At 41.3% G+C, this 16,401-nt stretch overlaps 1 protein-coding gene across 1 annotated transcript in view; it reads right to left on the bottom strand.

Moving 5' to 3' along the window:
- Positions 1 to 10,462: 10,462 nt before the first annotated feature.
- NDUFAF2 (NADH:ubiquinone oxidoreductase complex assembly factor 2) overlaps positions 10,463 to 16,401 on the bottom strand; it is a 309,065-nt gene continuing 303,126 nt past the window's right edge. Inside the window, exon 10 of the transcript XR_014063525.1 lies at positions 10,463 to 12,557. The gene's annotated coding sequence lies outside the window, so the exon portion shown is untranslated. The remainder of the gene's footprint in view (positions 12,558 to 16,401) is intronic.

Below are 16,401 nucleotides of genomic sequence, written 5' to 3'. Positions count from 1 at the left end.
CAAAAAGTAAAATGTTTCCATTCTGTCTTCAAACACAGCCATGATAGAACTTAGGCTTGTGTAATATTGTATAGATTACTAAGGATTTTCATACACATACACACAGAATCTTGGAACTGGCAAGTCATAGATGACAAAATTCATATCCCCAGTCAGGGTAAGTGACTCATTCAGGAACCTACCAGGTGTTAGTGGAAGAAATTAATTCATACTGAGGGAGAAAGTGGACTCTGGAAGTGCTTAACTTTCAGAGATCTTGATTTTGTATTGAACCAACGAGACTGGATTTAAGGCATTGTCCTACATGGGAGGAATTTCATTTAACTCTGTTCAAAGGTGAGTCCAGAGCCACCAGCTCAGCTTTCCCCCTCTGTAGTCTCTTAACTGAGACCAACTCTCCCACTCTTGAACTGTCGCTCCCTCCTCTGGTTCCCTGACACTCTCCTGATCCTACAGTGTCTTCAGCGTCTTTCTCTGTCTTGTTTTGGGGTTTCTCTTTCTCCAAACTTCAATGTGCACCCTGCGCTACAGCCTAGGAGGGTCCTTTTCTCTATTTTTAGCGGCCCACACCTTGGAGAGCTTCCACCATTTGCAACTCCCAACCATGGGCTCTGCTGCAGCTCACTTCTTGCTGGTGGTCAACTCCCTTTCCATTGCCACCTCCAACCCAAAGTGCCACACTTCCCTGGAAACCAGGCTCTCTTCCCCTAGACTGTTATTACAGTTGCCACCTGTTCATAGGCCGCCAAGATTTTTTCCTCTTTGCCTGCAACTCTCATATAGGTTTGCTTGCTGAGTTATCTCTCCCGGCCCCTCTCGCTTAGTCACTTATTCCTCCTCTTCACTCCGCACAGCCTCCTCACTGGTGTGTCTGTATAACCTTTCCTCATGCAAATCCTCCTCCACCCAGCTGCTGTGCTTCCTAAAGTATAATTCTGATGGTATCACCCTCCTGCTCAAGTCCCTTTAAATGACTCCCTGCCACATACTAGGGAAAGTCCAAATTCAGATCCGATCTTGACCAAACCCAACTTTCCAGCCTCATCTTTCACTAAAATCTAACAGAACTTCTAGGTCCTAGACAGGAACATTGTTATATCCCATCAGGACTTCCCGCAGCTCCCCAGACGACATCCCAGCTTCCCCAATCTGCACATTTGCTCAAGATGTTGCTGTTGCCAGCAACAGAGACATTCTCTCTCCCCATGGAACTTGTCAAATTCCTACCCTTCCTTGCAGGACTGGCTCAAATGCCACTTCCTTTGGGAAAACCCACCTGGATGTGTGATATCTCTCTCCTCAAGCTCCTCTGACAGTTCGGATCTTCCTCATGACGTTTATACCATTCTGCCAAGGGTCACAGCTATGTTTACACTTGCTGGAGCCATTCGTCTCTCTCTTCCCTGCTTAGAAAGTCGCTGAGGGTTGGGATTATGCCTCTGCCATCTCTGTCGTCCCAGGTGCTCAGCACCGCCCTGCTAGGTTTCCCTCTCCGCAGAGGTCAGCTACACTCATGAGTCAAGAAAGCAGTGCCAATATGTCATCTTTGGCTAGTTTTTGTGCCGCTTTCATGTTTGAGGTATTTATAATGTTTTTTTCCTGGTGTTCATAGAAATCACTACTAAATTACTTCTAATTGCCCTTTTCAAACAGGCCTCAACCCTAGGGACCAAATCAGGGCTAAAGGCCTCTGGTTATGCTGAAATATTTAACATTAGGCAATGGTAGGAAATCAAAGTACAGAAAGTCTTCAGCTTCCCAAATGCAGTGATTCATCACATCACACCACAGCACATCGGCCAGTGTGGTCAGGAGCTAGGCTTTTAGGCTGACTTCATAAAGAGAACTCCCTGTAGCTAAACTGATAGAGAGACACCCTCTGCCCCAGCACCATACCAAGCACCAGCCTGTTGCACTTGGCTGCATCAATAGATGAATATAGTTCAGTCGCTTAGTCGTGTCTGACTCTGCGACCCCATGAATCGCAGCGTGCCAGGCTTCCTTGTGCTTCACCAACTCCCGGAGTTTACCCAAACTCATGTCCATTGACTCAGTGATGCCATCCAGCCATCTCATCCTCTGTCGTCCCCTTCTCCTCCTGCCCCCAATCCTTACCAGCATCAGGGCCTTTTCCAATGAGTCAACTCTTCGCATCAGGTGGCCAAAGTATTGGAGTTTCAGCTTCAACATCAGTCCTTCCAATGAACACCTAGGACTGATCTCCTTTAGGATGGACTGGTTGGATCTCCTTGCTGTCCAAGGGACTCTCAAGAGTCTTCAACACCACAGTTCAAAAGCATCAATTCTTCAGCGCTCAGCTTTCTTCACCGTCCAACTCTCACATCCATACATGACTACTGGAAAGACCATAGCCTTGACTAGACAGACCTTTGTTGACAAAGTAATGTGTCTGCTTTTTAATACGCTATCTATAGATTGGTCATAACTTTCCTTCCAAGGAGTAAGCGTCTTTTAATTTCATGGCTGCAATCACCATCTGCAGTGACTTTGGAGATGAATAGCTAAGGATTTATTTGAAAGGAGCAGTAGTGGCCTATTTAGACATCTGTCATGACTTCTCTACCTGTCTTTAAGAATGAAAATTTGAATTAAGTTCAGTAGAGATGTATAAAATTCCTGGAGCAGTGGTTTTCAAAGAGAGATCCTTAGAGTACCCCAGAGCATTGCACACAGTTTTGGAGCTGGGAACCAGAAACTGACACTCCCTTACTCCCCATGTGAGTCTTCTTCACACTCAAGTTTGAAAACTACCCTTTAATGGTGGCAAGAACTTCTCGCAGCCCCAACACTTATGAGGAAGCCTGCAGAAGGGAAAAATGGCTTGCCTCATCATGATTGTTAGTTGTCTCAGGTAACTAAGAGATTAATTTTCCAATAATAGGAAGATTTGAAGATGTGAGAGTTAGATCTAAGGAACTTTAAGTCATTTAAAGATGGACACAAAGCTATTCCTACTTCTATGCTTTTCCTTTACTGGGATATACTTTTTATATTATAACCAAAGCCAATTACGAATATGTTCCCTGGGATGTAATGAAATTGTTTAGAGAGAAAGAAAAGCTTAAAATAGTATAGTTAGCCTATGACTCGGGATTATTTTCCTGTTCAGTAGAATGACAGAGAATTCTAGGTGGCTAAAAAAGAGTAAAGAGTGAGATATTAGAGATGACACTTCATTAGGACAAAATGTTCAAAACCAGGGAAGAGTGCCAAAAAGAATCGCCCTGATCAATCATTTCCACCAAATAGATTCTTGGGCAAAATAAGAAGTGAACAAGGAATGATCAACCCAGAACTAATCACTTTGAAACTGTTGTTCTGTCTCTGAAGACGGGGAAAATTTGATCCATTTCAACTGTTAAATTCCAGAAAATCAAACCACTGATATTTCACTATTATTATTGTTTGAAGAGTGGGTGCAATACAGTACTAGAGGTTTACATTAACTCCTTTGGTGCCCCATTCCCCCTTACCCCCCATGTTGCATCCACCTCTGTCCCAGCACAAGTAATGAATGAAGAAACTGAAGCTCAGAGAAATTAACCAAACATTATTCAGCTCCAGTCTGGCCAAGCAAGGATTCAAGTTCAGTCTGTCTGATGATAAAGTCAATTCTTTCCCCGTTATCTACTACTTCCCAGACTTGCCAGATTATAAGACCAGCCCTACATACTTGTTTAAAATATAGATTTCCTTTAGGTCTCCCCTAGAAAGGGCTAGGGTGGGACCCAGAATCTGTTTTGTTTGTTTTGCTGTTGTTGTTGTTTTTTAATGTATGCCCTAGATAATTCTCCAGAATAGGCAAGTTCGGAAACTTCATCATTCCTTGGCCACATTATCACTTACTAACCCACAGTTTCTTGCTTTAAGAAGTACCCTTCAAGAATTTGCTACAATTACAAGAAAGTGTATGCAACCACTGATCAACCAACCAATCTTTTCCATCCTACTTCTAAGAACAGTATATTCTTTTAAGACAAAAGTCTTTAAAGTTACAATCTGGGTTTTTGAAAACTAAATTGTTATATCTCAACATATACAAAAAATCAGGTTGGCAATTTGCTTATTAATTAATTTGCTTCAAACTTTAATTTGGACAATAATTCCAACCCCCCCCCCCGAGGTAAAAGTGTTTGCTTTTGTTGAATATTAGATAATCTACTGTTGTTAATTTTTAGCAAAAATACGTTAGTGTAAAGATAGTCTGTGTACCATATCAGTACTGTGAAAACTGACCAGAGTGTTACCATTCTGCTATTCATTCCAATACAAAGTGCAGTGGTGAAGATCTCATCAGATGAAGCCATTTCAGAACCAGAATGTTTAACAGGCCTCCAACATTACTTGGAACCTAGTGATGGCCAAAAGAAATAGGAAACGCCATGTTTAATTATAGCTCTTAGTCTTTCCCTTTTTTAATAACTGTAACTTTAAAAAAAATTATTGGAATATAGTTGATCATCATGCAAAATGCCAGGTTGGATGAATCACAAATTGGAATCCAGATTGCCAGGAGAAATATCAACAACCTCCCATATGCAGATAATAACACTCTAATGGCAGAAAGTGAAGAGGAACCAAAGAGCCTCTTATTGAGGGTGTAAGAGGTGTATGAAAAAGCTGGCTTAAAACTCAACTTTCAAAAAACTAAGATCATGGCATTTTGTCCCATCACTTCATGGCAAATAGAAGGGGGAAACGTGGGCACAGTGACAGATTTTATTTTCTTGGGCTCCAAAATCTCTGTGGATGTTGACTGCAGCCACGAAATTAAGAGATACTTGTTTCCTGAAAGAAAAGCTATGACAAACCTAGACAGCGTATTAAAAAGCAAAGGCATCATTTTGCCGACAAAGGTCCATCTAAGTCAAAGTTATGATTTTACTAGTACTCACGTACAAATGTGAGAGTTGGACCTTAAGGAAGGCTGAATGCCAAAGAATTAATGCTTTCGAATTGTTGTGCTGGGGAAGACTCTGAGAGTCCCTAGAACTGCAATGAAATCAAACCCATCAATCCTAAAAGAAATCACCCTGAGTATTCATTGGAAGGATTGATGCTGAAGCTGAAGCTCCAATACTCGGACCACCTGATGGTCACAACTTAGGGACACAACTTAGTGACTGAACAACAACAATAATTGATTTACAATGTTGTGTTAGTTTCAGATGTACTGCAAAGTAAGTCAGCTATACATACACATATATCCATTCCTTTTTTCTTTTTTAGATTCTTTTTCCATATGGGCCATTACAGAGTACTGAATAGAGTTCCCTGTGCTATACAGCAGGTTCTTATACACTGCTATACAGCAGTGTACAGCAGTGTATGAGAACTAAGTTTCTTAGTTCTTGTACACTAATAGGAACTGTGTATATGTCAATCCCAATGTCCCAATTTATCCCTCCCCACCCCTTATCCCCTGGTAACCTTAAGTTTTCTACACCCATGACTCTACTTCTGTTGTGTAAATGAGTTCACTTCTGCCCTTTTTTGTCTTTTAGGATTCCACATATAAGTGATATCAAATGATATTTGTCTTTCTGTGTCTGACTTCACTCAGTATGACAATCTCTAGTTCCATCCATGTTGCTGTAAATGGCATTATTTTTTTTTCTTTTTAGAATAGCTGGAAAAAAAAAAAGAATGGCTGAGTAATATTCCATTGTATATTTATACCACATTTCTTTATCCATTCCTCTGTTGATGGACATTTAGGTTGCTTTCATGTCCTGGCTATTGTAACTAAATGATGCAATGAACATTGGTGTACATGTATCTTTTTGAATTATGGCTTTCTATGGGTATATGTCCAGGAGTGGGATTGCTGGGTCACATGGTAGTTCTATTTTCAGTTTTGTAAGGACTCTCCATACTGTTCTCCATAGTAGGTGTACAATTTACATTCCCACTAACAGTGTAGGAGGGTTCCATTTTCTCCACACCCTCTCCAGCATTTATTGTTTGTAGATTTTTTGATGATGGCCATTCTAACTAGTGTGAGGTGGTATTTCACTGCAGTTTTGATTTGCATTTCTCTAATAATTAGTGATGTTGAGCATCTTTTCATGTGCCTTTCAGCTATCTGTATGTCTCCTTTGGAGAAATGTCTGTTTAGATCTTCTGCGCATTTATTGATTGGTTTATTTGTAACTAACTTTTTGGTAAGTGTTTTATTAAACTTGTCATAAAATAGAAGAATACTATTCAATTGAATAATGTAAAAAATATTTAAAATTTCCATATTTATCTGTGTCAACTGGAAAAAGAACTCCCAGTTTTAAACATTGAAAAGTAGCACTATAAAAAAAAATCTTAGAAAATTAATGATTTCCTCAAAATTGCATCAGTCTACCAATTCACTCTTCATAGATATCTCTGAGAGGTAAGATAGCAGGAGAAAAACATATGTAAGACATTAAATGCTATGGTATGAACATATTCCCTAGGGAGACAAAAGATACTCTGACATACATGAAGGATGTATTTGCAGAAAATAATGTCACCCCGCAAATCATTTCATAAACACATAGCAGGAGCATTTTCCAAAGTGATCAAACAGTATTTTGTTCATTCTCATTCCCTTCTAGAGGAAGTAAAGACATACAATTCAGACAACCAAGTAACTTTAGGGGGCACCTTATGCCTAGATAAAGATTATTTGCATTTAAGAGACAAGCATGAAAATTAAAGTTAAAAATGTGAAAGCCAAACTTTATAATGTATGTATTAAGGGCATTTTATCACCTACAATATTTTTAAATATTCAAGAACTCATTCCTTGTCAAGAATAGCATCATGACAATTCCGATATGAAAAGTGTCACTTCCAATGACTTCGTTCAAACCCAGAATTAAATATCTTGTGAAATGAAGCAGTCTCAGCAAAAGCTGGTATGTCAGATATTTTTGCAACCTGAAGTCTCTATTAACTAACACCTCCATAGAACTTCACTACAGTAAAAACTATAGTTATGCAGAACCTCTTTCTTTCTTTGTTATTTTTGGCTGCACTGGGTCTTCCTTGCTGCTTTGTTTCTCTAGTTGTGGGGAGTGAGGGCTTCTCTCTAGTTGTGGTGCAGGGCTTCTCATTGCGGTGGCTTCTCTCGTTGTGGTGCATGGGCTCTAGGCTGAGAGGGCTCAGTAGCTGTGCCATGCCAAATTAGTTGCCCCACCTCATGTGGAATCTTCCTGGACCAGGGTTGAACATGTGTCCCATGCATTGTCAGGCAAATTCCTCACCACTGGTCAGTGAGGGAAGTCCTTAAAGATTTATTTCTCAAGTACCAAAGCTTTTTTAAAAAATCTTAAGCCTGTAGGCTAGAAATCGCCTAATGTGACATACTTCCTTGATTTCTTAAGCATAAAGTCTCCCTATAAACACAATGATGCCCTCAAGAGCTACTGAGGCATGCAAGACAATTTGTCCACAACTAAAAGCTGAGACTACTTTTATTCTTTCTTTCCTTTATTTCTTCCTTCCTTGTATTTTATTTTTTTTTTAGTTTTTATGTCTTTTTCCCCTCAGTTTTTTTGATCTCTACAGTTGTGCTGTCCCGTTACTTTTAATTATTGTCATATAACCTGTCCCTCCTCCATTTCTGAGTTGTTGCTTCACATTTGGTGTGGCTTTGGAACCCAGAAAACCGACTTGTTAGAATTGTGAGTAAAATAAAAATCAATTACGTTCTTAATGAGGACATCCCCTCTGATTAAAATAAGCACAGTCTGTGTCACATTTATTTTGGTTTCTTGCAGACTTTCTGGATCACAGGTAGGTGACAGACAAAAAGAAGGTTATTAGATGGTCAGACTCTGGCTTCTGAGGGGTTAATATATGATGATACCTGAAATTCTCAGTGATGGCTCCGAGGTGCCTATGGAATGGTAGTGTATAAAATAATATATCTTGAGTATGATTTAGGTTTAAAGTCTTCATAAAATTATAATCCTCTGAAACTTGGTGGTTCACATCTGGAATTTATGACAATATCCTGCCGGATTTCAGATGAAGCAGAAGCTGTCATTCCCAGATCACATACAAGAAGTGCCTGTCGTGTGTTCGTGTTACAGCTTGAGTTCACCCTGGAGTGAGGAGGGAGAGAGAATTAAATCTTCAGCAAGCCCACCCCACAAGACCCGAGGCTCTGCAGGACCCGGTTCCTGCTCATCTCTCCAGCTGGCCTCGCCCCAAGTTCATTCCCCTCACTCTCTGGGGTCCTGCCAACACAGGCTGCTCGGGCCTGCTTTCGGTTCCTTGAATACTTGAGGCTCACTTCCCCCAGAGGCCCTTTGCCCAAGAGTTCCCACTGCCTGGAATGCTCTCCCTCCCCAGGCCTGGCAGTCACTGCTGAGTTTCCTCCTACTCAGCTTAATCACACTTCCTTAGGAAGGCCTGGCCACTCTGACAGGTCAACTCTGCCTATTACACACTCTTGGAGCTAGTGCACTTCCCCTTGGAGCCTTTTGAGAGTTGTAATTTTTCATTTAGTTGTGTGTAGAACAGATTACCTAGAAAATAGTAGGTGCTCAGTAAGTATTTGTTCATTCTGTAGAAAGGAGGGAGCAAGGGTACTCCAGCCAGACTGGCCTCCTCATTGTGGTTAACATCCTGACCTGCCAGGAGAGCACTTTCCAACCTCTTCCTTTCACTTGATTACTGCCGAGGCCTGTGGGTCTCTCCTCCTCTTTCAAGAAAAGAACAAAACCTACTCCATGAACGTGCAGCCACATGCCGTGAGTCTATTACTACAAGGACACTGTGGCATTATTCCCAGCAAAGAAATAAGAAGCAAATCTTCCCAACAAATTTCAAAACATTTGCCACACTGTCGTACATGCTCCCTTTAACATTTGTCTCTTGTTAATTCTATTTGTCTGGCTTTTATCGCAAGTTTTGGCAATTTGAAATGTTCTGGTTGCTGTTGGATGAAGGAATAATGATCTCTTAGAGACTGAGGGGGAAAATATCCACTTTGGGGGAGTTTTAGAGTTTCTCCCCTTTGATAGTATTCATGAATTGAGAGAATGTTGATTTGGAGGCAATGCTTCTGTGACATCAACCAATATTTATTTTTGTGCCTATAATGTGCCAGGCATTGTTCTCTGCCAGGAACACCTCCACTTCCAGACTGTTACATTAAAGATACCTATGCCCTCTCCCAGGCTTCTTAGGGTTATCTTTAAGACAAGTTCAAATTGCTGAGCGAGAACTGTTAGCTCTGAGTGAGAACCTTTACCATCTTTCCTCTAAACATCTTTATAACACTTCAGATCAACTAAATTTTAAAACATCTTTCATAAGTCTTTCTGACACATGGGAAACTAGGTTACGAAGAACTACACTATATACACATTGTCAATTTTATTTTCTCCTTTGCTATTTCCTAGGTAGATAAAAATTTCTTAACTTTCAGAGCAAGAAATAAACATTAGATGTTGTGTCTTTTTTGTTGTTGTTCTGTAGTCTGAATAGTTTTAATAATTAAGTCTTCCACAGAAAACTTGACCAATAGTAACTGAAAAGTTTGAAAAATCTGGAAAGTGAAGAAAATAGTTTACTTGTCTCCTAAAGAGGCAAATATCCCCACAATTTTACATCCTCTAAGAAGGGCTTCATTTCCCCTAGACTTTGAACTTAGAACCTAGGTATGTGTGTTTAGTTCTATAATACTTGGTTTTTAACACATTTTGTAATATCCTGTGTTGTAATTTTCTACATCTCATGTCCCCAGAAAGTTTCCAAGTTCCCTGAAGGACAGGTGTGAGTGGTTCTGACATATCTCCTGCCTCGTTTCTGTGTGGAAGCTGACCGGTTGCCTCTCCCTCTCCATCTAAGGTGTCTTCCTCCTGTAGAGACTGCTCCCCACTGCACTTCCCTACCCCATCCCGACTACTTTTTCTTGCCTGTAATTCTGGCTTCATTAATATCCAAAGAGGGCTTCTACCTTAAATGTGTGTTTGAGCAAGGCCAAATCTCCAGACTAAACTTAGTCCTCTCAATTTACAGTTCAACCATTAGAGATTTAGTTCATTTGGACCTTTATGAACTCCCTTTGAAAAATATCCAGGGACTTCTCCAGCAGTCCAGTGGTTAAGACTTCACACTTCCAGTGCAGGCGGCCCAGGTATCCATCCCCTGTTGGGGAACTAAGTTCTCCCATGCTGTGCAATGCAGCCAAAAAGAAGAAGAAGAAGTATCAATATCCCCTGAAGGGCTAAGACTTGAAGCCATTATCAATTTATAATCCCAAGGGATTAGTTAAACTGAGTGCCAACCCCTCTGCCACTTCCCATGGAAAACTAAATCGAAGATGGGCCCTACAGGGTGGTGCTAACAAGGAGAGGGTTACTGGGGTGTGGGTTGCTGAATGTATTCACTAATTTCACAGTGTTACCTTGGATTTCACACTCTTCAATGCATGGCTCTCCTTGACGTTTCCTTTTTCTTTTTTTTCCCACCTTGTTCCACCTTTGCTCCTCTTGCCTAGGTTTATCTGTGTGTGCAAACGTCTGTGTATGTCCCCAGGACTGTCTTTGTCGGGACACTGACTTGTCTAGCAGTGTAACCATAAATAATTAATTCAGATTCCTCATTGGATGATTTAGGTATTTTCAGCTTCATTAACAGCTAATCACCACACAATGGATTACTCAACCAGACTTTGAAATATGCCTTCAAGGTGGCTAGACTAACTGGAATGATCGTGGAAAGGGACTTCAGGAGGGTATCACATACACACAGCTATTATGTCTTTGCGGGAACACGCGTTTGCCTATGAATTGTCTGTGCATGTTCTTGGCAGGTCCCCTTTCTTATCCTCCGTCCCCCACTCCCACCCCCAGCCCAGCCTCTGCCAGGTCTGCCTACAGATCCCTCAGTCTTGGAGGCTTCCAGAGAAAAGTGAGCGCTCATTCAGGTCCAGCGGAGTCCTGAGGAGTATCCCATCATACCCTTGGGCGAGGTAGCCGGGCCTTCTGTACCCCAGCAGGGTTCGGAGTCAGGCTGGGAGATAAAAATGCGGAGCCAGGAAGCTTGGAGAAGTGCCACTAGGGACACAGCCAGGTATCTTGACACCCTCCTGTTGCCTTGCCCTCGGGGGGCCAATTAGCATGAGAGTCAGAAGTGTGACTCTGGAGCTCAAGTTTTATGTGGGCTCTTTCTGCAGCCACTGAAGAGACTCTGGCGGGTATGGTCAGTGTGTGGGTTAGGTTAGTAGGAGAGAAGATGAGACCTTTCCCCACCCCTCAGATTCCCCAACTCCAGGGCTGCTTTGACCAACTGAAGTCAGGTTGGCCAGAGTGGCAGCAAATTGGGGTAGGGTGCTGGGTGCAAGCCTGTGTGCCCACATGCAGGTTCTGTTTTTGCAGGCCTGGCACAAACCATTAAGTCTGGCCACACAAAGTGCTCTGTGGGCAGGACTAGCCCTGTCGGCCCTGGACGGGGACCGTTGTCAATGGCTGGTTGGATCAGTCAGGTTTGCTCTCAACATTTGTCAATGACCGTTGTCAAGTGTTGCTAGGGTTGCAGGAGAAAGGCTTCACTTGACTGGCTGTGCAACTGTATTCCGTAACCAATCCAAATGCTGAGTCTATGGGGTGGGCAGGGGACTCAACATGATGGAGCAGTATCAAGCACAGGCAGACACATTCTGGATACTAATAAGGCGTCTGGAAACAAGGAATTATAGTGTTCAGGAGTCCCATGCTCCTCGACAGCTCCAGCCACGGCATGGCTGCTGTTCAAAGTGTTACAGCCTAAGTTAAAGTCATTCCCACTGATTGGAGGATATCAAGATTTCAAAACAGGGGAGTAGCCATTGTAAGGAGGAAGTAAAACTCCTTGCTCATTGTGTTTTACAGCCTTCCTTAGTAAAACTGCTGAATTGTAATTTAAAATATTCCACCCTTTCAAATAAATTAAGTACAGCCCTTAAAAACAGGAAATGAGAGAGGTGCACACGTATTGTCAATTAAACATTCACAGATGTAGGACCACAAGGCGAAGCTGAAAATCACTGCTGTATGAATTCACTTTAGGAGGATGACAACAGGGGTCACCACAAAGGGAGACGTTATACCTCTGGCAGTGTAGTCTTGGGCTGGAACCTGAATGCTAATTAGGGAACAAATGAAAGACAAACATCAGCTTGAAGGGAAATTTGGACCTTGCCTGATCGCAGATACTCTGAGATTCAGATAAACCTTATGTTACTAGGGAAAGTTAGCGTGTACTTGACAGTAGCAATGACTGAACCCACCCTTCAGAAGACATAACTGCCAGTCAGCCAGATGTTCCTGCAGAACTCTAACAATATATCAAAAGCAAACAGAATTATCTCACCTGAAAAATAAGCTTCTGTACAGTACTGATTTTCCACTCAATTGTCAATATGATCACCAAACTTAAGCATTTTTATGGTCAATTTCTATTCAGTCCCAAGAAAAGTTGTTTTAGTCTCCTTCCATTCCATGCCATGCCTCTCCCTTTGCACTTAGATCTGTTCCTTAGAAAGATGGAGCAGTCATGCAAGAATACTAATGGAAGGAAGGAAGGAAGGGAGAGAAGAAGGAAGGGAGGAAAGAAAGAAGAAGATACATCAGTTATGTTTCCCATGGGTCCCCTCCTCTAGTATTCATTTCGTCTTTCCAACCTAGACCCTTCTGCTCTTAGAGGACCCTCCATTCAAGCCAAGGAGCTTGGTTTCAGACTGAAACAGTGTTTCAGGATTCTGCATTTTACTTTATATATGTTTTGAAGTGGCTGAAAATGATAAAAAAAAAAAAAAAAAAAAGCATAAGATTCCAAGGCTGAGTTTTGGAAAATGTCACCTTCCACCTCCACTGGTAAAAAGAAGAATACACAAGAGGAAGAAATGATCTTGAGGGGGATTGGCAGCAGGACCACCTTACGGAAAGTACAGCTTCACAAACCTCCCCACCAAATTCCCCATTCAACTCTGGCCACACAGGCCAGTGGAACCCACGTAACTCACTCTGCCCAAGACCCTCCTGTGTCTTAATGGAGACACTCTAATAGCAGGGATCATTGTTCCAAAGGGGAGGAAACAGTATTTGGGGTTCACTTTTTGTTGCTGTTGCATGCGAAGCTAACTGCAGATATTTGTGCCGTTGGCAACATCTGAGGAAGTGATTTAACCCACTTGCATAGCCAGGCATAATGATTTCTCATGTGGCTCTGTGGCTTTAACCCTACTTGTTTCTGCCTTCTGATTATTTCAATCATGTTTGTGTATTAATTACTTAAGGCATAGCTTAATTATTTCAGAGGCTCTGAAGTCCTGCTTGATTCTTCTAACTCAGAACCTAGCTTTCTCTGCTGACCTTATCTGCTCTCTTCAGAAACAGATCCAGGAAGCCAGAAAAACTTACCACCCACACAGACTCTTTATAATCCAGTCACTGGATAAAGACAGGTAAGTTAGAAAAGTTACCCTAGGTTCTGTCCTGGCCTGGCAGGCACACCCACACAGTCATCACTGAGTATTCTCCAGGGTTAGTACTGCCCAGGGCTTTGCAAACTGGTGTTCTCTCTCTGCAGTTTATATGTCAAGATAACTTCCAGTGAGAATCATATAGTCAGAAACCAAAATGGTAGGTTATAAAAAGCTACCGGATCAGTGAAAAACAAAAATTTTACTACTAATTTCAACCTATAATCAAACGGTAAAAATCATCCATTTAACTTCCATCCCTTTCTTTTTCTGATTCACGGTCTCTAATAAAGGGGAAATTTTGCTTAATAACAAAAAAGTAGAAGCAAAAGGCCTGAGATAACCCACAGCTAACTAAGCAGTTGTAGAGCATTAGTGATTTTGGGGAGAAGATGAAATAAGAAAGGGAGAGACAGGCAAGGGAGTTGACATGAAGTCTGAAAGACCACATCCGCCTGCACCCTCAAGAAAGTGTGTAAGAGAAAGTGGGCCAGAACAACAATGAAGGTAGGATAAAAAAGATGTGACTTTAGTTTTCAAAATGTCATGCCCGTATTGAGTGTCCCTTTGGTCCAAATGAGAAACAAAGGGAGAAATCCAACAGCTTCACTCACAAGCAGAGCAGTTGGCAAAGGGTCAAGGGTAAAATCTTGGGGAAAGCTTCAGCGTGCAGCCTAAGAACAGGTAGCAAGAATCCTTTCAGCTGGTCTCTGTTTTTCCAAGTCCTGCTTTTCTCATTGTCCCCTATTCCAGGGGCTCCCAATCTCTGGGATCTAAGGCCTGATGATTTGAGGTGGAGCTCATGTAATAATAATAGAAATAAAGTAAATAAATGCACAATAAATGTAGTGCACTTGAATCATCCCCAAACCAACACCCTCACTGGTCCATGGAAAAATTGTCCTCCACAAAACCCATCCCTGGTGCCAAAAAGTTTGGGAACCACTGTCCTATTTCCCCTTTCAATCTGCTGTTCATTTTACCTCATGCCATTGCTCACACCTGGCTCTCTCTGTGGATTTCTTTTTTTAAAGCCTTCCGGGAAAGTTTTTCATTCATTCATGGCCATACATTCAAACCATTTAAGATGTTGTTTTTCAATAACATGATTAATTTAAAAAGCCACTCATGATGCTCATAAGCAGAAGGGGTGACTTCATTCCACAGCAAGACCATGACCAGGTAGTTTTATTGATGGTAACTCTTTCTAGCTGGCAAAACAGAAGACTTGTTATTGTAAAGCACAAGTGGAACGGGAGTTCTAGACTTTGCTTCATTCTCTGGGATGTTCTTGAGAGAGTGTGGACAGATCACCAGGTTTCCCTTAGTTGTTCCCAATATGTACAGTGGATGTTTCTTCAGACAAATAGAGCTATTACAATGAACCCAGGGAAGATTTGAGTTTCCTTGAGGCTACAATAGATTTTAGGAACACCATTTATTAAGATCAATGTGCTCTGTTTAGGTCACTGAAAGCCATAACCATAAAAGAAAAAAATTGATAGATTGGACTTGATTGAAATTTAAAATTTCTCATCAAAAGAGACCATTAAGAAAAGGAATAGGCAAGACATTAACTGGAAGGAAATATTTGTGAAACATAAACTTGACAGAGGACTGATAGCCACAATGTACAGAGAATTCCTGCTCAGTAATAAAGACAATAAAATTGCTTGAACGGATAGAAGATTTACAAAGACATTTCACAAAAGAAGATGTGTGACTGGCAAAGAAGCACATGATGATGTGTGCAGTGTTGTTTGTCATTAGAAAAATGGAGATTAAATCACAGTGAGATACCACCCACACTCACCAGGATGACAACGCTAAATACAAGTGAGGATGTAGAGCAACTGGAACTCGCATGCATTATTGGTGGGAATATTAAAGGGTACACCTGTTTTAAAAAGGAATAGCAATTTCTTTTTAAAAAAAAAAAAGCATACACCAAATGTCATATGATACCACTTATATGTGTAATCTAAAAAAAATTTTGTATATCTTATTTACAAAGCAGAAGCAGACTCAGACTTAGAGAACAAACTAGTGGTTACCAGCAGGGAAGGTGGAGGGGAAGAATAGACTGGAAGTTTGGGACTGATATGTATACACTGCTGTATTTAACATAGATAACCAACAAGGACCTAGTGTATATCACAGGGAGTCTGCTCAATATTCTGTAATAACCTAAATGGAGAAAGAAGTTTTTTAAAAAGATACACGTACATGTGTAACTGAGTCACTTTGCTGTACACCTGAAACTAATATAATATTGTTATTCAATTATGTGCTTAGTCGCTCAGTCTTGTCTGACTCTTTGGGACCCCATGGACTGTAGCCCACCAGCCTCCGCTGTCCATGGGGATTCTCCAGGCAAGGATACTGGAGTGGGTTGCCATTCCCTTCTCCAGGGGATCTTCCCAACCCAGGGATTGAACCCAGGTCTCCCGTCTTACAGGCTGATTCTTTACCATCTGAGCCACTGGAGAAGCCCATTATTCAATTATACTCCAATATAAAATAAAGATTTCTTAAAAATTAAATATACCTCTACTCTGTGATTAGCTGTTAGGCAAGTATGTTCTTCCCAGTGGAAATGAAAGCATATGTCTATAAAAAGGCTTATATAAGAATGTTCCCAACAGCTTTATTACCAATAGCCCAAAACTGGGTACATCCCAGGTGTCCGTGAACAGATGAATGACCATACAAACTGTGGTGTAGTCGCACAATGGCATACTACTCAGCAATAGAAAGGAATGAACTACTGTCACACAGAATAACGTGACTCAATCTCAAATACAGCATGCTCAGGGGAAAAAGTCTTACATGAAAGAGTCTATTCTATTTGATTCCATTTTTATATGAAATTCTAGAACAGGCAAAACTAATCTGTAGTGAAAAAAATGGAAACAGTGGTTGCTTCT

Source organism: Giraffa tippelskirchi, chromosome 8 (genome assembly GCF_054371585.1).
Source record: "Giraffa tippelskirchi isolate mGirTip1 chromosome 8, T2T-mGirTip1v1.2.pri, whole genome shotgun sequence".
Lineage (NCBI taxonomy): Eukaryota > Metazoa > Chordata > Mammalia > Artiodactyla > Giraffidae > Giraffa > Giraffa tippelskirchi.
Note: the sequence above shows the minus strand (reverse complement) of the source record. Positions and strands in the feature narration are given on the sequence as shown.